This window comes from Lissotriton vulgaris, chromosome 1_1, assembly GCF_964263255.1.
Source record: "Lissotriton vulgaris chromosome 1_1, aLisVul1.2, whole genome shotgun sequence".
In the NCBI taxonomy this organism is placed as follows: domain Eukaryota; kingdom Metazoa; phylum Chordata; class Amphibia; order Caudata; family Salamandridae; genus Lissotriton; species Lissotriton vulgaris.
Window position 1 is genome coordinate 1317042397 of NC_141685.1, and position 22959 is coordinate 1317065355.

General features: G+C 47.1%; 1 protein-coding gene and 1 pseudogene across 1 annotated transcript in view; both read right to left on the reverse strand.

Moving 5' to 3' along the window:
- The window catches only part of SLC11A2 (solute carrier family 11 member 2), a 445949-nt gene that overhangs the window by 360323 nt on the left and 62667 nt on the right, over window positions 1–22959 (reverse strand). The window lies entirely within an intron of this gene.
- LOC147749068 (uncharacterized) lies at window positions 9225–10204 on the reverse strand (annotated as a pseudogene).

The following is a 22959-nucleotide window of genomic DNA, read 5'->3' on the forward strand; positions in this document are numbered from 1 at the left end:
CCGCAGAGAATACCCCAGCTAATACGAGAGGTTCACTGGCTCCAAAAGCAAACACTTTAACAGATGTACCACTCAGCACTGGTAAGCTTGGCGGTCCCTTCATCATGGATTCAGCCATCACATTAATGGATGCGCCAATGTCAATCAGAGCCGGCACTAAATGACCATCCACCTTAACATCACATTTGGGCAAACCCCTCCGTACTGCACCCCCAGGCTGTAGAGCACGCAACACATGGACGACCTCTTCATCATCATCCATATCTTCCAGCTCTGGAAGAGCAGCATACACCTTGGCGGAAGGCGCAGGAATAGACCCCCGGACAGGAGCTGAACGACATACTTTCGCAAAATGGTTCACTTTATTACAGTTGGAACACCGCTTCCCAATCGCCGGGCAGGTCCCATTATGAGGAAATGAGCCCCCACACCCATAGCATGTCCGACGTCTGTCCACCTTACGCGGCAGCATTTTCTGTTTCTCTGACCCTTGAACCATCATAGCATTTACTGGTTCCGTCTTTACCAACTGTTGGAGAGCGGCATCCATGTGGGCCGCCCTAACCTTTGAAAGTTCTTTCGACCGACCACGGGTCAACATATCCGCCATCTGCATATTAGGCACCTGTAGTATCGCCTCGCGTAGCTTGCTGGAATAACAGCCCTATATAAATTGGGCCCGTATCTCAACTGCCGCATTGGGCAACCTAAAAGTGCTGGCCAATACCCGCAATCGGGCAAAGAAGACATCCACTGACTCATTGGGCAACTGCCTTGCCTGACTTAGCAGAAACCTCTCATAATCAGGATTTGCCAGAGGTTCAAAATGCGCAGTCAGGGCCTGTTTCAGAGTGTCATAAGTATGAGGCATCTCTTCCACCACCGACCGCCCCAGCCGATGAATCGCTGCCCCACCAAGATGTAATAGCATGGGACGCTTCCTCTCCTCATCCAGATTAATGGCCTCAAAGTAGGTCTCCAAGCGATCCACCCACTCTTTCCAACGCGCAGCCTGCGCAGAAGGGGGGCCATCCAGCAAGAAATGTTCCACCGGGGGAACTCTGGACATGATTATGCCCTTCTGGACGAATTAATAAGCGTGCCCAATGCTCAGAAAGAATGCCCGCACCAGCCGGGCACTCCAGCCACAAGTGACCCAGTGGACCAGCACTCGTATTCACAACACTGTCCCAGGTCCAGTTAATCCCCACCAAGGGACTTCGCCAGTTCGAAAGCCTCCGTGCTGTCAGAACGAAAATAGCCGGCCAGACCTCCAAGACCTGCCCGAATAGTGACAGCCTCCGTGTCTTCAAGGCTCACTCGACAATCCCACAGCAGGTAACAGGAAACTGACAGCCTCCACGCTGTCAAGAGCCGTGACCCAGCCGGCCAACCAGCACACGCACTGTAACGGCTCCGCACACGCCCCCAAACACCGTCGGGGCAGGCGAGGAAAATGAACCACTTCTCGCCGTCCACGGAGTACGAAGCCACCGGACCTGAAAGAACAGCGCCCACAACGCCGATCAGGGACACAGGAACCGCCCCGGTGAAACACCGCCAATCCACCGCTGCACCAGTAGAAAGGCGGGAGAACAGCCTCACAAAGCTCCGGACCTTTGTCGCCAAGATGTTATGTCTGCAAGTAGTAATCACCAATACAAGCAGGTATGACTGTTCATTGTCCTGGCCGAACCAGGACTCTTTTATTGACCAAACAAATCCCACTCCCAATTAACCAATTAGCCCAACACTCTTTATAAACAGCAGCTGTGACAGCGCGATCCCTTTTGCCGCCATTCTCATTCAAGTAAGCGCCATGACCACATCACAGTTGCCGGAGCTCACCAAATGTCGAGCCTTTCCCTGCCATCGTAACTATGCATATTTTTAAAGAATTGCTATAAAATATGTCATCAACACAGCTGCACTGTCAAGCAAGACTTAAAAAGCATGGTCAAAACCAACAGGTCCCACCTATGTGAGACCAATTGGCTTTGTCAATGTCTTTCAGCCATGTCGCAGAGGAGCGCAGCACAGCTGCTGTGCAGCATGTCTAAAAATATGAAACTTTTTTTTTTAACCGATATGACTCAGCCAGCACTTCTGGTGGCTTCGGCCCTTCGGGTGGTGAGCGGGCTAGTTGTTCCCACTGCACACCCCATTTAAGTCAGTGGCAGAGCGGACGGGGAGCCCAATGCGGTAGGGTTACCGCTGTGCGCTTTTATTTTAATTGCGCCTTATTTTAATTTGCGATCTTATTGCCTGTAATCAATTGTAAACGGTGTCTTTTTAGTAATTGTACTTTGCACTTTGGATTTTAACTCGCCCGTACCCCGGTTAGGGTGACCAACCGTCCGTAAATTTCACGGACAGTCCGTAATTTTCACCCTCTGTCCGTGACAACATCTTTAACGGACGCCATTTGTCCGTAATTTTGCTGCTTTTGTATGACAGCCAATAATTTTGTGTCTTTCACTCGTGAATTATTGCCCAAGAGGTTGTGTGTAGAACCTAGAATTGGCTTGAAAGCCTTCAGCCAATCCTAGTGCACCAGGCGCCACTCAGGACTGTTTTCATTGGCACAAAAGGGATAATTTCAGAAACATCTCATTGCAGGGATGTAACTGCTATTTTCAGCTCGTTATACAGTGTCACTCAAAATGTCACAACCTGAAAGCTTGGCAGCTGTGGGTTTCTCGTTGCTCAAATGGGTGTAATTTCTGATATTTATAGGTTTACCTTGTCTTCATTGTTTGATTTTCCTCGCGAAAAGGTGTCACTCATAGTTGTTGAATGTCACTCATAATTTCACTGAGATTATGAAAATGTCACACATAAGCAATCAGAAACCTTGTCAGCTATGCAGTAGCACATTTTTTTACTGTCTGCATTTCTGCGCCCAATAAAGCTAAAATCTGGAGAACAATATCCTATCTAACATGAAATGGGCCCCTTAGTCTTCCTGAGAGCAGGAGCAAAATATCATATCCAGATCACAGAGTGTTATTCGGTACATGGTGTTTATGATTCAAGAAACCTCATCAATGTTTTTTTCGTCTCTAAAGGTGAAGATGTTGAGCCTAGCAGTGAATAAATGATGCTTGCTCATCCGGCCTTGGTTTGTCCTTTATCAGCTATTGAGCGGATGATAGCTTGTCTGGATTTAAAAACCATATATGAAAAAAACTTTCGGTGGGCACCACTCGGCTCTAGTAGAATACCCTGTCACTTGGATGTGTTGGGCGAAAATATTTGATGCCGTTTTGCAGATCTGTAACTGAAGGAGTCTCAACTGACTTTCTTACTTGTTCTATCACCTTTTCACCTATTTCACCTGTCTTCCACCTCTCCTATAACCCCTTGTCTGTCTCTTTCGCAGCAGTCTTATATCAGGTTCATACCTCTCACCTTTCCTCCTTCCTCTCCCCAGATGTTGTTTCCAACCACTCTCAATTGTCTCCCTTCTGTCATTTGTACTTTCTCACCTGTCTACTACCCCACCCTTTCAGCGGTCTTTATAACCTCTCTTTATCGCCCCTCTCTCACATCTATCTCTCCTCTCTTCCTATCTCTCTTCGGCATCTGCCTCTATGTAGATCACAACTTCATGACTTTACTTTCAAATGATGTAGGTGAGAGGTATAGAAAGTAAACAAGGCTCATTGGAGCTTTGTATCACTCCTGTTTCTGACACCACCCTTGCTCCGCTGAGACCAGGGGGTCACCGTTGCACCCATAAATTATGCCCATGGCAAAATTTTGAAAGTTCAAGAACACTTCTGAGGGAAATTCTATGTCAAGGGATGGGCGCTCCAATGTTCCAAGTACTGTGGGTGGGAGTGCTGCTCTTGTGGCTATTTCCTTCAGCAACATCACAGTTTTATCATTTAGGTCGGATGCAAGTCAAATAAGGTTGCGTTTCTGGTTGAGAACTGTGGGCAAAGACAGTCAGAACTCTCTGGGGGGTGGCTACCCACAGAAAAATGACAGTCCCACAAACTTCTGATGAATACTTATTCTCCATTCTCTACTATCTTATCTCAAGTGCAGTGATGTGGAGAACAGAGTACAGTAGAGACAGACAACAATTCTTAAGAATGAAGAGTCTTTTGAGCTTGCACAAACTAGACACTTCAGGGCTGTGTTCTCCTACCTGGCGGCTAAAACCTGGAACTCACTTCCCATTCACCTTCGACTCACTCAGAACCACCTGGCATTCAGAAAACAACTTAAAACCTGGATATTCGACAAATAATCCCCCACCCATCTCCAAGCGCCTTGAGACCCTCTGGGTATGTAGCGCGCTATATAAATTAATTGAATTGAATTGAATTGAATTCTGATATTGCCATATGCACTACCAGCAGGCTATTCTTTCATCAGAGCTGACAGAACATGGAAGCGGAGGGGAGGGTTAGCACTTGTTTTTAGAGAAGAGCTGCAAGCAAGGGGTTCTGCAATGGGAAGCTCCCACAATTGCGAACTGTTTTTCTTTATAGACCTCCAAGGGCACAGACCCCACTGCTACAGATATTAAGCCCTATTTTAGAATCTTGTCTGGAGGGATCAGACTTCACAATACTAGGGGTTTTAATGATTATTTAGAGAAAGTAGCCGACAATAAGATCGTCTCATTGGTCGATGCAATGGCCGGGCTCTCCTTGGATCAGACTGTCAAACAGGACACACATGCGGCCGGGCACACGCTAGACGGGATTTTCCCCTCTAACCCTAACCTTAAAATTGTCGAAAAAATGCCCGTTCCGTGGTCAGACCACAAAGCCATCTTGTTTTATATAACTGTGGATCATGGGCAGTCAGTCCACACAAACGATCACAGGCTAATTACCTACCAGAATTGGGCCAACATCATGACCCTACGTTACAGGAATTACTACTCAGGATTATACCTGAACCAGCACCAGACAGCAATCTATCTGTGGAAAGGGTATCCTCCTGGATCAAACCAGCAGTCAATATTGTAGCCCTGATTAAAAGTTTCATCCCTAGGAAAAAAAAGCCATCAGAACCGTGGTTCACGGAAAAACTTAGGGCACAAAAACAAGTGTGCAGAAGGGCAGAAAGAAAATGGAGAACTAACTATGACCAAAGTATGAAAAGTGATTATGCACAAACTCTGGCAGACTACAAAAAACTGGGTATAGGGGAAAAAAGCAACTATTTTACAAAAATAATAAGTGAGGCCAAGAATTCTAGCAGGGAGCTCTTTGCGGCAGTTAAAAAACTAGCGAATCTCCCCGCTTAGAAACAGATGGAAAGTAGCCTAGAACTTTGCAACACACTAGGACAGTTCTTCATAGATAAAGTCACTTCAGTGTACGAATCTTTTAAAAATAATAATAACATCAATGCCCTAACTAAGCACCCTAAACAGAAAATGGATATCTCAAATCCCAAAACTGCTTTTGTTTCATGCCCCCTTCAGTAGAACAGATCAGCCTGGCCGTAAAGACCATTAGGTCCGGAGACCCAGCGGACCCATGCCCACCTAAGGTAATGCACATGTTTCCAGAAATATTAAGTGAACAATTAAACCTTGTGTTCACAGAGATAAACCAGTCAGGCCTCTTTCCAAACACATGGAAAACAGCATCAGTCCCCCCACTTAAAAAAATATATAATCTGGATCCAAAAGAACCCAGTAGTTATCATCCAATTTCGAGAATTCCTTTTCCAGCTAAGGTGTTGGAAACACAGCTTAATAAACAACTGACAGATTACATAGCTTCCAGAAACCTTTTGGACCAATCACAGTATGGGTTCAGGGAGGAGCATGGATTAGAGACAGCTCTGGTCATGGCAGCGGAGGGACTCAGGAGCATACTAGATGCAGGAGGGAAGGCCGCCCTGATCTTATTGGATCGGCGGCCTTTAACACCGTGAATCACGAGATACTTCACACCCGTCTAGAAGAATTGGGGGTCCAAGACTCTGCACTCACGTTGATGTCATCTTTTTTAATGGACAGAACTTTTTCAGTTAAATTGGGAGATTGTGCATCCAATTCCTTCAGGTCGCCTTGTTGGGTGCCTCAGGGCTCCTCTTAGAGCCCCATTCTTTTTAATATTTATGTTGCTCTCCTATCATCGATCATCCGGCAGTGTGGGTTTTTGCCGGTTTTGTATGCCAAGGACACCCAAATAGAGGTGTCGGTTTCTAGGAAGGTGGAGGAAACAGCCGACTGTTTTAATGACTGCATGATGCAGGTTAGTCAATGGATGCAGATAACTGATTGAAACTAAACGACGATGAAACCGAAGTTATGCTACTAGGACCAGATGCAGATTTTTGGTCTCCCAAATGGTGGCCTGCCAGTCTGGGTGATTACCCAATCCCAGTGGGCAAAGTAAAAAATCTGGGAGTCATATTTGATTAGAAATTGACTTTTAACGCCCAGATAAACATCCTGTCTTCAACAATCTGGTACATTTTAAAAATGATCAGAAGAATTCACCCTTTCATTCCCCATGACACACGTAAAACAGTAGTCACGGCACTGGACCTGTCCATATTGGATTACTGCAATGCTCTGTACACAGGGATTCAAGCCCAACATCTAACAAAACTCCAGCGTCTGCAGAATGCAGCAGCAAAGCTAGTGCTGGACATTCCCAGATCTGAGCCAGTTGCTCACAGACTAAGGGCCCTCCACTGGTTACCGGTGGAAAAAAAGGATCATGTTCAAGACTGTATATCTGGCCTATAAGGCCCACAGTTTTTGAGAACACACCTAAAGTGGTATGTACCAGCAAGGAGCCTGAGATTTGCTCACGCAAAACCTTTACAAGTACCTAAGTTCAAGCAGGTTAGGTGGGGAGGGAGAAGCTTTCTGTTGCGGACAGCCAAAACGCTGAACCTACTCCCCATCACAATAAAAAGCAGCCCCTCGCTTCTGTCTTTTAGAAAAGCAGTAAAAACTTGGCTCTTCCTCTGCTAAGTCAGAATTTCAGCTCAGCAGTAATCCGATGCGCATCAAACTTTATAAATATACAAATCAAAATCAAATCAAATCTATTGCAGGTACAACATGCTTTCATGCAAATTCAGAGCGCCATGCGCACTTTCACTTTCCAAGCAGCCTGGGCATAGCTGCCAAGGTTTCAGATTTCTATGAGTGATGTTTTCATAATTTCAGTGTAATTATGAGTGACATCTCAATGACTAGGAGTGACACTTTCTGGAAAGCAAACTCAAGAAATGAAGCTGAGGGAAATATATAAATAATAGACATTAAACCCATTTGTGCAACAAGATTGTCTGAATCATACTGTGTGTGCTACCCAAGACCATTCATTAAATAGGCCATCTAGTGAGTGATGTCACAATAGGTATCAATATCCAAGCAGACGTCCTCAGAGAAAGAACATTCTGGAATGCTTACTGGTGGTGTCTGTTAGTGCTGCAGGAGAGGCCTGTTGCTTTCTCCTCAGAGGATGCCCCTTTAAGAGAGAAGGTTCTCAGTCAGGCAGCAGCTCTACGAAAGTGATTTATATTAATATGATGACATTAATAAAACATAATTTCACTGTGATAAAATTAATAAAAGATCATTTCACAGTGGGAGGAATGCAGTTCCATCCTCAGCTCATTTATCGAGGATAGTGAGGGCAGAGCTGGCATCATAGATTGAAAACTGGAATGAAACACTGGCTTCCATCAAATTTCTCTCCATTCTCTCTATCAATTTTATCTTTTTCATCTTCTTCCCCTCTTATCTCCTTAATAATGTTTACATCTGGTCTTTTTAGGGTCACATGTCCACTTTCTCTCGCCTTTCTTTTATTGCCTGATTCCTTTCACCACCTCCTCTTCTCTTTCCTTCCTCCCTCCCTCTTCTCTATTCCTTCTGCCTTTCTCTCCTCTTTCCAAACCTTTCTTTCTGTCCACTCTCTTCACTATCAGTGTCTCCTTTCCTCCATTCTGTGCAACTTATGTAGCAGAATTATAACTTCAGCTGACACAAAACTTGAGTGTCTAACTCACTTTTGCCTAATTGTTTTTCTAAAACGAAATTCATTTTTCTTCTACAAACCTTCTAAGTATTTAAAGAGCCCAGTGCAATCCAGTGGCAAAGTCACCCTGACTCACATTTCAATAGCAGTCCCAGTGGTGTTAAGGGGCACAAAACCGAAGAGTTACCTGGGGCCTTCACGGTGATCAGGTTATCGCAGAGAGTAAGCTGCGGTTCCTGATGACCAGAGTCGCGCGTTTCCCTGCCAGTTCCTCTCTCAGCAATTTAATTCTCCGTGGTGCAGCTGGGACTCAAATTTACAGCAGGTGCTCAGCGCCTCACACTGAGACAGGTGAGCCACACGATGATAAAGGAGGCGACGGCCAGCGGTGCGAACAGGCATCTCTGGCGGCCCCATGATCTGCTGCAAGGCCTGCCTCCTACAAGTTGATTCAGGCCACAGGACACCTTGCGCCTCATGTTACATTGTAGCATTAATACCTTTGGCGCTCATGACGAGCTCAGCTCGTCATGAGGCACAGTGGAGCTGTGCTCATGATGAGCTGAGCTCGTCATAACGGCCGTGGAACGCCCACGCGGGGATAATTCCCCTGCTGTGCTGGGCGTTCCATTTAGTGGGGGAAGTTGTGACGAGCTCAGCTCGTCATGAGCACAGATCCACTGTGCAGCGTGACGATCTCAGCTCGTCACAAGCGCTGCGGCGCCGCACGTGGCCCCCCCATCCCCCCGGCACTGTGGGGGAATTAGCCTGCGGGGAAGGGGTTAAGCTCCGCAGCCTCTCAGCAGAGAGAGCCTCAAGCCTGATGAGCAACATACGCATACCACGGTGCTCGCTGCCTGTAAAGTAATGATCAAGGCAAGTGCATTTAAACGTACTTTATTCCTTGTATAAATGACACACCGGTAAGCAAGGCAGCGCTCCAGTCACCAGCTCACAAAATGGACCACCGCAAATCTCATAATAACTGTCAACTGGGCTCAACTGTCATAGGACCAAGCCATTTGACGTAACGCATGCAAATGCGGGAAGTCGCGCGGCAGGACGGGGGCATGCAGGGGACAAAGCGCGATAGGAGAGACTATCAACGTAACACATCTCCTTCCCTAAGAAAGAAGGAAAAAAACATGAACTGTAGTAGAACAAGAAGTCCTTGTACTTCATGGACCTGACCACCCGGCGTCCATGTCAATCGTGCGACTGGTTTCTTCCCCATCGTAATCATTTGTGTTAAGTCCCACATCGGACCTCTTGTCGTTCTCTGTTCCAGAATCACTGATGTTGTCCCTGTCGACAGGGTCCATACCTTCCGGAATGGCTTCCACCAAGTCCTGACTTTCCTCCAACGTGGGCGATTTAATTCCGCAAAAGGAGTCGGCAGAGTCCTCAGATCCCCTGAACTTGTGCTTTTCCATAGACTCTATTTGCATCCAGTTCACTTCCAAGTCCACTTCTGGGTGTGGACGTTGTAGGTGTTTTTGTGTCTCTTCACTCACGTTCTCGGACTCCTCATAGTACAACCATTCAAAGTAATCCTTCATGTTGTTAAGCTCGAGACTTCTCCTACTCGCACATTCTTCTCCACGCTGGTCAGTGTCACTAGCTAGATAATCCTTTTCCTTAGGATACTTCTTGGAACTGGTTACCATCCTATCGTCAACATCTGTCCTCTTGTTGCACTCAGTACTAGGACCACCAGTGGTGTTGCTGTCCATAGGGTCCATTCCTTCCGTAAAAACTTCCTCCAGGACCTGTCCTTCCTTCAACATGGACGATTAAATTGCACAAGAAGAGTCCTCTGTAACGCTGTGCGCGTATTCTCTCCTGGACCTATTATGCATTCCGCTCATCCCTAAATCAACCTTGGGGTGTCGACGTTGTAATTGTTCTAGTGTCTCTCCACCCTCATTCTCTGACTCCTCAAAATACAGCCAGTCATAGTAATCCACTTTGTTGTTGCACTCTAGGTCCTCCAGACACAAGTCCTCTTCTTTCCCCTTGGGTTGTGTTGGTATACTTTGTCCCTTTTCAACAACTACACTCTCTTCCACTTTTACTCCTTTACTTTTCCTGATCTCGCATTCTTTGCTTACGTGTTTATCATCAATATTTCCCTTGTAAGTACCTTGTTTTGTTTTGTTGTTTTCCATTGTTGCTTCACTTGTTCTTTCAGCTCTACTAGCATTTTTTTTCCATCCGTCATTGTCCATTGCTTGTGGAGTCTTCTCACTCACAACACAGAATGGTTATATTGTGTTCTTTCGTTTTGAGCCAACCAACTCACTTGATCAGAATTGTTGGGATTTAGTGTTATTCCTAATTAACTCTGCTCTTTCCATCCCAGTACCGAAAGGCCTTTTTCCGAAATGTATACCTTACTCCTGGTACTTCTCTCTCTGAAACTCAATTCCGTCTCTCTGCATCCAACCAGGTCAATGTTTTCACCTGTGTATGTTTTTAGCGTTAAATTGGCTTCCATTAACTCTTCTCCTAGTTTTCCTGCCAATTTACTTTTCCACACATTTTTGTTTACAATTGTGCAATCTGACCCAAAATCAGCGACCATATCAATGTCCACTCCACCTATGGTGATGACACACTCAGGCTTTTTTACATACTCTTCTTCCTTCTCATTGGTATCTCCATCTGTTATGATGAGCACACATAGTTTGTATTCCGACTCGTCCGATGATTCGGATTCTTCTTCCTCGCTCACTTCAACATAACTCATTTTCCCCTTAACTCTCCTGTAGCACACCTTCTGAGAATGACCTATCAGTCCACATTGGGTACATTTACTGTTCCTTGCGGGACATTCCCAATTGTCTGCCAAGTGTTTTTTGCTCCCACATCTGAAACATTTTAGATCTTTATATTTTCTAGTTTCACTTTTTGTATCATTATTATCATTATCTTCCTCCGTTACATTTTTCCTTATTAATTGCTTCTTCCTTCTTCTGCTTACTTTAGCTACTATTCCTGTTTCTTCCTTTTTATACTCGTCCTCTTTTATGACTGCTTTTGCACAACGACCCGTTAATTCTTTTTTCTTTACTATTTCAATTACTTCCTTGAGTGGTTTCTCTCCTTTAGCCCATAATGCGTCCTGTATGACGGGATTAGCCGCACACATTACAATTTGGTCTCTTATCAAGTCATCACGCATGTTTTCGAATTTGCATGTCAGTGCCAAATTTTTTAAAGCAGAGACATAGTCTTCTATACTTTCTTCCTTCCCTTGTTTACGCCTATAAAATTTATATCTGGTAACTGCTACACACACAGTTGGCTTGTAATAATTGTCCAAGTCTTCCAGGGCATTATTGAACACATCTCCTTCATTTTCACCACGTGTTTTTTTTGTAATGTTGTTGTACACCTTCAGGCCACCTGCCCCTAAACAGTGTGCCAGTATCTTTCTTTTCCTCAGCCGGTAAAGCTTCATCTGGTTTGTCAAAAGTCGTTATGTAATTATTGAAGAATTCTCTCCATTCCTCCCATTTTATTTCCGGTTCTCCTTTTCCTTTTTAGAATGAATGTGGGGGTGGCAGATTGTATATGTTGCCTGTTGCCATTTTGATATAGTTAGGATCTTTCCTTAAATGGACCTCTTAATTTCTTATTCTTATGTTATTTTTTTCTATCACAGTTCTTTTTTTTTTTATCCTTTCCAATGAAGTTTCACAATAAATTTCTTGTTTCTTAGTATTCTTACATGTATTCTCTTTGTTCATTCAACACACCCGTCACTCATAAATATCTCTTTTCCAAAGGATGAACTTACTTGCGCTTTTGGGTTAATTTCTTTCTTTTTTCTATTCCACACCCGTGCTTTTTTTTTCCCTTTATAAAGATCTGCGCAGTGCTGTTTATGCTTCTTTTAAGTTTCACCTCACGCTATTATTTTCCTCATTCACGTAACTGGCTCGGCGACTTCCTCACTCAATATGGCCCCAGACGTCAGTTACCTCATCACGTTTACTCAGGATGTGCGCTGGAGATATGAGGCTCAGTTTTTCCTCACACGCTTGCCGCATCTTCTCAAATCAGTTTCATACACGGTTAGAGGGGCTTAACTGTGTTCCCTCACCGATCACACTACCTCCACCAGCATTCACGGCTCACCTTATTTACAATTTCGCAGATGCCACTTCTTTAGCTTCAGGTCTTCCTCTGTTTTTTTTTGTTTCCTTCGAACACCCAAAGTTCAATCTTTTATCTTAAAGATCCGGTGACAGCGCTTTTATCTTTGCTCATAAATTATTCGTGTATGTCCATACCCTTCTCCGGATGCCTCGCGCTGCCTTCCTCTTCAGTTTCATTTAATTTTCCAGTCGTGGATTCTTTAGTGTGTCGTCCCTCGTCGCCAAAGTTGTAAAGTAATGATCAAGGCAAGTGCATTTAAATGTACTTTATTCCTTGTATAAACGGCACACCGGTAAGCAAGGCAGCGCTCCGGTCACCAGCTCACGACATGGACCACCGCAACTCTCATAATAACTGTCAACTGGGCTCAACTGTCATAGGACCAAGCCATGCAAATGCGGGAAGTCGCGCGGCAGGGACGGGGGCATGCAGGGGACAAAGCTCGATAGGAGAGACTATCAACGTAACACTGCCACTCCACAGTTTTATTTAGGCGGCACTATAAATGACAGCTGAGGCGCTATGCATAATGCGTGACATCGCATTTCAGTGCGGTGATGTGGATCACAGCACTGAAATGCATTAGTCTAACACCTGATGCGTGGTACTTGGCAGGACTGCCTGGGACAATGGCAGCCGCTTCTCTGAAATTAAATAGGTCTCGCATTTACAAGAGTTTGAGCTATTGGCACTGTAAATGCCAATGCCTTTTTCTTATGTGCTAATTATCAAAACAGATAAATAAAAGGCATTGTCATTTACAATGCCAATAGTTTAAACTCTCACACATGAGAGACCTAATGCATAGCAAATGCTTATTAAAATTACTGGACGCATCCCAGAAAGCACAACAAAATATGGAAGAGGTGGGCGGAATACAGGGGGCTGTGGATGGAGCCGCATATACAGCAGGATGTAACTGATGACCAATTGTTCTGAGGACCGGGGCGAGGGTAAGAGTGTATTACCACTATTGTACAGACAGATCTGTTTAGACCTAGGTGGACATCGTGAACAGGGCTAGGGTGGGACCCGGGTGGGGGTAGTTTTATGGGGTTGGGGGGGTGAGGGTGGTTCAATACCAATGTTTTATCCTGATTACTGTATTGATTGCTATTCTTTGCTTCTTGATTATATGCTCACAGCTCCTCCGGTGTTCGGAGTACTGTGGATGTCTTGCAATCTTACCTGAGACAACAATAAAATTTTGTTCTGAAAAAAAAATTACTGGAGACATGGCGGGCGGGAGACATCTTGGTGGGAGGGTATGCAACACAGAGGACATAGATGCCTCCCGCCCGTCCTCCAGACAGCGATGAAACAAAGTGCTAGACGCAGCGTCAAAGTGCTCGGTAAAAAAAAAAATGTCAGACGTCCTGCACTCCAGAGTGGGTGCAACATGGTTAAAAACATTCACAAAGCCAATTGTTCATGTAGGCGAGACATATGGGCTATGGCAATATTTATTTTCTTTCTGGATAGAAGAAAAACAGTGGTAGAAGCAGCGACCAGGCGGTACAGACGACAGGTGGGTGGAATGCTGCAAGCAACCATGGGGACAAGCAACACAACGTGAGGCGGGAGGGGAGAAGCATCAGAAACACAAAAAAAGGAATCTGGCCTTGTGTAAGGTGGGTAAAAATGTACAGCTTGCTGACCTTTCGAGAAAACATTTTGGTCACCATACTTTATATGATGCAGCTTGCTTAGCATTTTTACAACACACTCTTTAAATGTGCACCATAAAGACAACCCTTCCCACTATGAATTCAGATAAAATTAAGGGTGAGGTCTGATACTTGATTTTTATGAGAAGAAAGTATCAAGCTTTGCCAAGATACTGAGGCATTCTACAGCCCTCTGCCCTCGCCACCCTCCCACAAGTCTCCTGTGGTGATAATTAATTCATAGGGAACAAGATGTTATCCTTTTAATCAAATTAAAGAATAAGAAAACGAGGAAACAGCTGAAGCATTCCACCAGACCAAGGCTGGAAAAAGGGACGCCAGCAATGTTTGACTCAATGCATTTTTCTAGCTTTAAATGTCCTGGGGAGGGATTACCCAGAACTTCCAGCCCCTCACATCAACCATTCCCTGGACCTACAAATTATTGTGAGAGGGCTTCTCACTTGGTGATGTGTGAGTGTGTATTTGTTATAGGGATCCGGTGTGAGCTTTCGCAAAGTCTGAGGGGGATCGTGTGAGAGTATAAAACTGCTGTTACCCTGGGAGATGGGTATCTCATAGGACAGTTGCCATTGATCCTACAGTTTCATTAGGCGAGTGGAAGGTCTTATTATGTAGATTAAAGGAGTGAGCTGTAGGGAGTAAATTAGGTGTCAATTCACTCCACAAACAACCCGACAAGGAAAGTGTTGTTCAAGCCTTGTATAACATAATCTTTAATCTTTCTCAGCAGATTGTAGTAGGCTCTACGTCTGCTGTTGGTCACACTTGAATTTCATATTTACAAAGCATCCCTTTTTACCACCTGGTCCTCCTGAATCACAGGCTTCAGGGGCGGCCTTAGGCATGTGCAAGCTGTGCACCTGCACAGGGCCGCCAAACCCCAGGGGCCACCACGCCAATATATATCCTTAATATAATAATCCTCTGAGGATGGATACATATTTGCGTGGCTGTCCCTGGCAGGGATTTGGTGGCCTTCGGCTCTGTTCCACTTCCAAAAACCCTGACCCCCCCTCTTCACTGGCCTCCGCGCTCCACCCCGCACGGACCCCCTCTTCCGGGGCCCCCTACCTACGCTTCCTGCCATGGGCCGCCATGAGCCTAGAGCCGCCCCTGCAGGCTTGGTCAGATAACATGCACATTGCACAGTGAAGTAGTGTGGCTCACTGGTTAGAGGCGGCAGACCCGAGAGCAGAGGATGGCCCGGGACCAGGGTTCGATTCCCGGCGCGGCAGGTTTCTGGACCAGGGTCAGCGGGCTCGATAATTCTCTCGCCTCGGTGCCCACTCTGATCAGCGATCACACTCGGCAACTCTGGGCATTAGCTTGCCTCATCTTCACTAACGGCCCCACCAGACCGCCGGGGATGCCTGGTCTCACCCTGGAGATACCCATTAAGGGACCATCTCTCAGGGAAGCCAGGAAGGGTTTCGCAGCGGTCGAAGCGCCTTGGGACCCTACGGGTAAGTAGTGCGCTATATAAATGCCTATACATACATACATACATTTTAACAGTTGAGCCCTACAGAATCCTTAGTCGGAGGTCATGAGTACGTGTTAATGAGGAAAGAAATAGTGTTCTAGTTTCTGTTGTCGTCTGACATGTTCCACCTCATCCCATTTTTATTGGGGAGTTAATGAAGGATCTAGATTTAATGTTTGGATCACTAAAGCCATGGATGATTAGGACCTATTATGTTCTCGTGGTCATTAAATGCTCTGTCTCATTTGCTCCATGGTTTCATCTTTTTTGTCTGAGGGCAAATGTGTGGAGCGGGAAACCCTCTCACGGAGACGTGCGCACGTTTTCACTTGGAACTGTTGCGTTTCTTCACTTCTTTTAATCGAATTATTCAATAAATAATCCATAAAGTTTTTGATTTCATAAATCATCTGATATTTATTGCATGACAGTTTTCATTTCTTATTGTGTTTCTGGAAGGCGCCAACCCCATCGGGGAATGGCGTCGTTAGTGGCAGCCAAAGGGCCGACCCGGAGCCGGGTCACTTCCGGTTTGCGTGACCCGGAAGTGAGCGTCGCGTCAGGGCCAACGGGAACAAAGGTCGAGGTACGCCCCGGAAGCGTTAGTAGGGCGCGAGGCTTAAAAGCCCGCGACCAGCCTAGAGGCCCCCTCTTTGTCCGCTGATCATCCAGGAGTCGGACGTCTCCAAGAGAAGACATCGTGGGAGCATCGCGTTGGAGTATACAGCGAGAGTTACCCCGACTCGTGGTTTAGGTTAGCGGGCCTTGCAGTGTGTGCTAGATTTCCTTAATTTTACAGCCTTTCGTGCTTAGTTTCTGGATTTAAATATTGTTGGCAGGGGGGGGGGTTTGCTGCGGTAAATCCTCGTGTCCGGGGGGAGGGCGAGCGCTGGCGCTCGATCATCCGATTTCCTGGGCCCGGGCCCATCCGTGGCGCGGTGGGCCTAAAAAGTCGTTTGCGTCTCTCGATAAGTTTTTAACGTTGTTTTCTTTAAGTGCAGAATGCCGTCGAAGAAGGTACCGAAGGGTAAACAACCCGCAGCCAAGAATGAGGAATTCCTTGCCTTTACGGAACTGCTGGAGTTCACAAGAGAGAAGGGCATGGATTGGGTACTAAAGAATATGAGAGACGGGGCTAAAGCAGATGCAAACTCTCAGGAGGAGAGGGGGAGAGGCAAAAGAGCGAAGCAGACCCCAGAAAAACTTAGAAGCTCGGCAAGAGGCAAGCGGTCTAGGCCAACGGATTCACGACCAGTATCACCAGGTGAGGGGGAGGCGCCAGAGACAATTGATTCGAACTCAGGCGCAGAAAACGACCCAGATGACGCCGATGGGCTGTATGAGGCAACTAGGCCTACGCAGATAGGAGGGTTCCCCGTCACTTCTGTGGGGGGGTCCGGTCCGCACGGTATGTTACCGCCAGTAGTGGCACAGCCGGGTAGCGGAGTGTCACAAGTTTGGGTTCAGCCCGGGGGGGTCGCTCAGTTACCAGGGATGCAATTATATGGGTCGCATGGTCAAGCGATAGGTAGCAGCCCGGTAAGCTCAATGTTTCCTGCTTACACAGCTCACGGGTCCCCCTTAGCGATGACTGCTTTCTCTAATCTAGGGTGTCCAAGTCAGGGCTCAAGGGCGAATGCCGTGGGTGATGTTGCGGGTCCCTCTAATGGCCAGATGCATGGAGGGTTTGGGGGGCAACCAGCTGGTTCCCCATTATTAGCGTTCAGCCCCCTAATGTTCGGTTCTTCCTCGATGACCTTATCGCCATCCGCGGGGATAACTTGGCATGTGCCAGCAGATATGAAGGACAGGATACTCAGAGGCGAATACATAGAAGTGTTCGACCTTATCAATGCGGGGGTGGCGGCCGGAAAGCCCAAAGCCGGGAAGGAGGGAGATTACAATCAGAAGAAATCATGGGTAGAATGGTCCATGAAGAATTGGATCACGGGATTTGCAATATATGCCGCTGTTATGCTTGAGAAGTATCCTGTGTTAGGCCCACAAATGATGAGCTATATATCATTGATACATGGAGCGGCAACGGAGTTTCCAGGCCAGGGGTGGCTGAAATACGATAAAATGTTCAGGCAGATGAAGGCAGTTCACCCGGGTATAGCTTGGGACCACCGGGAGATTAATTTGTGGCATACAGTCTTTTATTCCACCCCTTCAACGCCTACCCCAGTACCCTCAACTCAGAGCCAGTCCTTTCGGACTGACAAAGGGGTCGGTGAGAAAAAACAGGCCTGCTGGCAGTTTAATAGAAATGAGTGTACCAGGGGGGCCTCGTGTAAATTCAAGCACTGCTGTTCCTACTGCGGGGGTACCTCTCATCCCGAGATTAGGTGTTTTAAGAAAACCGGTAACCCCAAGGAACAAGCCAGCCACAGTGCCCCAAAAGGAAAGCCAGCTAAGACCCCTGACAAAACTTCCAACTCCAATTAAACGGCATGTCCTGACACACCTCCTCAGTAAATACGATAATCTTGGGGAGGCTCAATTCCTACTGCATGGTTTTACAATTGGCTTTCGTATCCCGTCTTCAGCCCCACCTTCCAATGTCCCACCTCGCAATCAGAGCTCAGTGTTGCGGAATATGGAGGCAGCTCGAGAGAAGATCATGAAGGAGGTAGCATTGGGGCGGGTTGGGGGCCCTTTCACAGAACCACCTACCCATAATCTGGTTTGCTCTCCTTTGGGTCTAGTTCCGAAAAAGGAGGAGGGTAAATTCCGTCTGATCCATAATCTGTCGAGTCCCCCAAGGCTCTCAGTGAACGATAAGTTAGACCCGGATCTGTGCTCAGTGAAGTATACCAAATTTGACACGGCTATTGAGAAATTGCAGGCATTGGGGGAGGGAGCCCTAATGGCTAAAGCCGATATTGAATCAGCCTTTCGATTACTGCCCGTGCACCCGGACGACACCAGGTTCTTGGGCTTCACATTTGACGGTAACTATTTTCTGGATTTGTGCATGCCTATGGGGTGTTCTATTGCCTGTGCAGTTTTCGAGACTTTCGCAAGGTTCCTAGAATGGGCGGTCGAGCAGTTTCTGGCTTCGGACAACTCACATGCTGTAGTCCACTACCTGGACGATTTTCTGTTCATGGGTCCCGAGGGTTCCCAGTCGTGCAGGAAGGCCCTGCTGGGCTTCCAGCGCTTGGCTGAGGCGCTCGGAGTACCTTTGGCGGCGAAAAAAAACGAAGGCCCGACCACGTGTTTGACCTTCCTGGGCATAGAGATTGATACAACAGCAGGAGTGTGCAGGCTGCCAAAACTCAAGGTCGATGCCTTTAGGACCGCTATTGATGGCTGCCTGGGGGCAAGGAAGGTAACCTTACATCAGCTACAAGTTCTTCTGGGCCAACTGAACTTTGCTCTGCGGGTCATTCCTATGGGCAGGGCCTTCTCCAGGAGTATAGCGAGGGCGATGTCTGGACTGCGGGCCAAACACCACAGAGTGAGGCTCTCAGCCGAAGTTAGAGAGGATCTTATGATTTGGAGAAGTTTTTTGAGGGACTTCAATGGCACGGTATTATGGCGAGCAGCCTGTTCTTCTAATACGGATCTTGAGCTATTCACCGACGCTGCAGGTAGTATTGGTTTCGGAGCTATATTCGGTCAAAAATGGTGTATGCAGGGCTGGCCAGATGACTGGATCGAGCGAGGCCTGACTACTAACATTTCCTTCCTTGAACTTTTTCCCATAGTGGTAGCTTTGCACTTGTGGGGAGATCTGCTGGCAAACAAGAGTATAGTATTCTGGTCGGACAATATGTCCGTAGTCATGGTGATTAATAGCCAGAGGGCCACCTGTACTTGGGTACTCAGGTTGTTGAAAGAATTGGTTTTGCAATGCCTGAGCCATAATGTCCAATTCACTGCGAAGCATGTTCCAGGTGTAGAAAACAAAGCGGCTGATGCATTGTCTCGTTTTAAGTTAACAGAGTTCCGGGAGCATTGGCCCCAGGCGGAGACGTCAATGTCAGCCTTCCCAGCGGAGCTATGGAAGTTTGGTGCCCCACAGCCCCCGAGTTGATATCTGCATCCTTGGCTCCAAGGACTTTGAGTATGTATCAGAGGTCATGGGAGTCGTATATGGCATACCTGAGGGGGGTGGGCGTAGCGGACATCTTTGCCCCCCAGAGTGTATTAGGTTTCATCGTGCAGTAGAAAGACCAAGCGAAGTCGGTAGCATTCATGAAAAGGCAGTTGTCGGCGTTAGCATTTTATGCGGGTCTACGGGGGGTGCCTGATCCGACAAAAGATCAGAGAGTTAGAAGAGCAATGAGAGGTTGGGAGCGCCTAGCGCCCGGGGAGAAAGATTGTAGGAGGCCGATAGACGTAGAAAAACTGATAAAAATCTTAGGAGCTCTCCCTTTCGTTTGTTTCTCCCAGTATGAGACACAATTGTTCCGGGTGGCCTATACCTTAGCCTTTTGTGGGGCGTTGCGAATTTCAGAATTACTTCCGGCGTCTAAATCGGATAAGGAAGGGGGTCTGAGGTGCTCTGATATAATCGAGTCCAAAGGTGTCCTGCGGCTAAGGGTGCGGAGATCGAAAACGGATCCGCTGGGTAGAGGTACCTGGTCACAACTGGGTAGAGTAGAGGGTGAGCCCTTCTGTCCGGTCAATTTGCTGAGGGTATTTCTCCAAGTCAGGCCCCAGGGAACCGATGATAGACTCTTGATTCATGAGAATGGGTTACCCCTTACCAGGTTCCAGTTCACTCGAGTAGTACAAATGGCCTTGGCACGGATCGGTGTGGATCCGGCCGGATTTACATCACATTCGTTCAGAATTGGAGCAGCGACAACGGCTGCTGGCCTAGGCCTACCTGAACAGGTAATCAAAAGGTTGGGTCGCTGGAAATCATCTTGTTATGAACGTTATATCCGCCCGCAATTAGTCTGACGTATCTTTCGCTTGTGTTCCTTTTGTGAGAATCGGCTGCCTGTATCTCTTCACATTTACTCTTCATATTTACTTTAGGTACCTCCCCTAAGAGAACCCAAATCTGTTGGTGTGGCCACTCCTTCATTCGCAGGGCCGGGGCGCACTTCGAAAAGACACTCAGGGACAGGGTGACCATGACGCGAGGTTGTGACCATCATTGGGTGGGGATAGGCGGGCAGCGCCTGGCGGACGTCCCGAGGGATGTAAAAGCGGCTTTGGCAAAAGGCATGCCTTCGCCAGATGTATTCGTGTTGCACTGCGGAGGCAACGACATGATTCCAGGCGGGAGGAGAGAAGTGAAGGAGTCCCTGTTTTCTACCCTAGCAGCAATCAAAAACATTTTCCCAGAAGCTATAGTACTGTGGTCGGAAGTCATCCCGAGACTCGTGTGGGCTCGGGGCGCACCCATGAAGGCAATAAACAGATCTGTCAAAAGACTGAACCAATCGGTGGCGGAAATCCTGAAAAAATCGAGTATTAAAGCGATTCGCCATAAATTAATTCAGGCAGAAAGGCCGGAGCTATATGCAAAGGACGGAGTCCACCTGTCGGAGGCGGGTATGGAGATATTTATAGAAACAGTTCTAGGAGCCGTCTCCGAAGCCCTTGAGCGCAGGGGGGGGAGGTCGAGTCCGCCAGTAAGCTCCTCGTCCTGTGGCGGGGTTCCGGACAAGAATACCACGGGAACTTCTTGTCTAGAGACAGTTAACTCTGAACAGGTTTGCTAAATCAGTATGGACTCTGGGCTGGCGGGAGAGTTGGGGCCGACCTGCTGGTGGCCTTGGCTTTTCAGCCCTACCCCAGAGGCCGCTGGTTGCCCAAGTGGGCGCTTTCCTCACCTGCGGCTCTGTTGACCAGAAGGGGGTTAACGTTATGGGGCAGGTGATCTGGATTGTGGCCTGCTGGCGCAACCCTGAAGTCAAATAAAAGGCCCAGTGGAATGGGCGGTGAATGTATATATTGTATTATAAGTGCAAGTTTATTCTTAAGTACTGTATTGGAATACGTATGAATAAATAAAGACATTGCTGGGTCAATGAGGTAATTGACCAGAGAACTAAAATTTTTAATAAACAAGCAGCACAATGCAGAAAATCAAGTACGACTCCCGAGTTTGATGTGGGGTTGGGTCCTTGTAAAGCATGCAGTGTGGCGGGGGGAGAATGCACTTTGTCTGCCATCTAATAAGAATGATTTTTCTTCCGTATTTACATCATTTAATTTTTATCCATTGCCCAATGCATTTCGGGTCGAGAAGAATGACACTTCCTCAGGGGCCTAAAAATAACATAATACAGGACCTTAGCAAACGTAATAAGTAAAAGCACTTAATGAATACATGTTCAATAATATGTAAACATGCCCAATGGGTGAAATAAGTAAGCAGAGTACTCGTACAAAGGTGCAAATAATGCGGGGGGGGGTAAAAAGGTCAAGTAATAGAGTGATAAAAACCACGACGATAATAGTGGTGAGTGATCAGGGTGAAAAGCGATACAGATATACGGCGTGCAAGGTCCATATGGTACAGTGGCGAGAAGCGACAAAACAGGTGATAGAAAAAACACCGTGAATAGTGGTCGAGTAATCAGAGTGCAGAGCGATACTGATATACTGTGTGCACAAGATGATAAAGTACGCTAACAAGAAGCGTTGACACAGGCACCTAGGGGAAAGAGACTGAATCCGCCGCCTTCGATACGGTGTCTCACAAAGTGCTTCTCTGTCGTCTGAGGGATGTAGGGCTGGGAGGTGCAGCTCTGTCCTGGATGGAAAGCTTCCTTTCCTGCCGCTCTCAAGAAGTCAGGCTGGGCTCCCATAAATCCATCTCCAGGGAGCTCACCAGGGGGGTGCCACAGGGCTCATGCCTAAGCCCCACATTATTTAATGTGTATGTGGCCCCCTTGGCCGACTTAGTGAGGTCCTATGGGTTTACCCCGGTGTCCTACGCCGATGACACCCAACTTCTGTTCCCTTTTAAAACCTTCACACCTGATCTGCTAAAATCTTTTGCAGAAGGCATGAGGGCAGTCTCAAGATGGATGGCTGAGAACTGGCTACAATGCAATGTGGGAAAAACAGAGGTCTTGCTGTTTGGAGAGGCGGTGACTCTGTGGTCCGATGAATGGTGGCCGGTAGAACTGGGCCCAGTTCCCATTCCAAAGCAGACTGTGAAAAACTTGGGAGTACTATTTGACCAGGCGCTGACATTTAAACATCATGTCAACCAAGTCGCCGGCACATGTTTCAGGGCTATTGGTCTGCTGAAAAGGGTATTCCCCTATCTACCCGACAACCATAGGAAGACACTAGTCCAGGCACTAGTGATCAGTAGATTGGACTACTGCAATGGCCTTCTTTTGTCAACTAATGAAGGCCAAATGAACAAACTGCAAGTAGTCCAAAATACGGCAGCGAGGTTAGTCCTTAATGCTCCATCTAGGACTCCCTCCCGACCCTTACTGGTGCAACTCCACTGGCTGCCAGTGCGGCAACGCACTAAGTTTAAAATTCTGTGCACCATTCATAAATGCCTGATAGGTAAGGGCCCCAAATATCTTACAACTGCCTTTCTACCCTATGTTCCAGCCCGCTCTCTACGGTCCAGTAATCTTCACCTACTACAGGTCCCTAAAATAAAAAGGTCCCGTCAGGGAGGGCGTGCTCTGGCACACACTGGACCCGC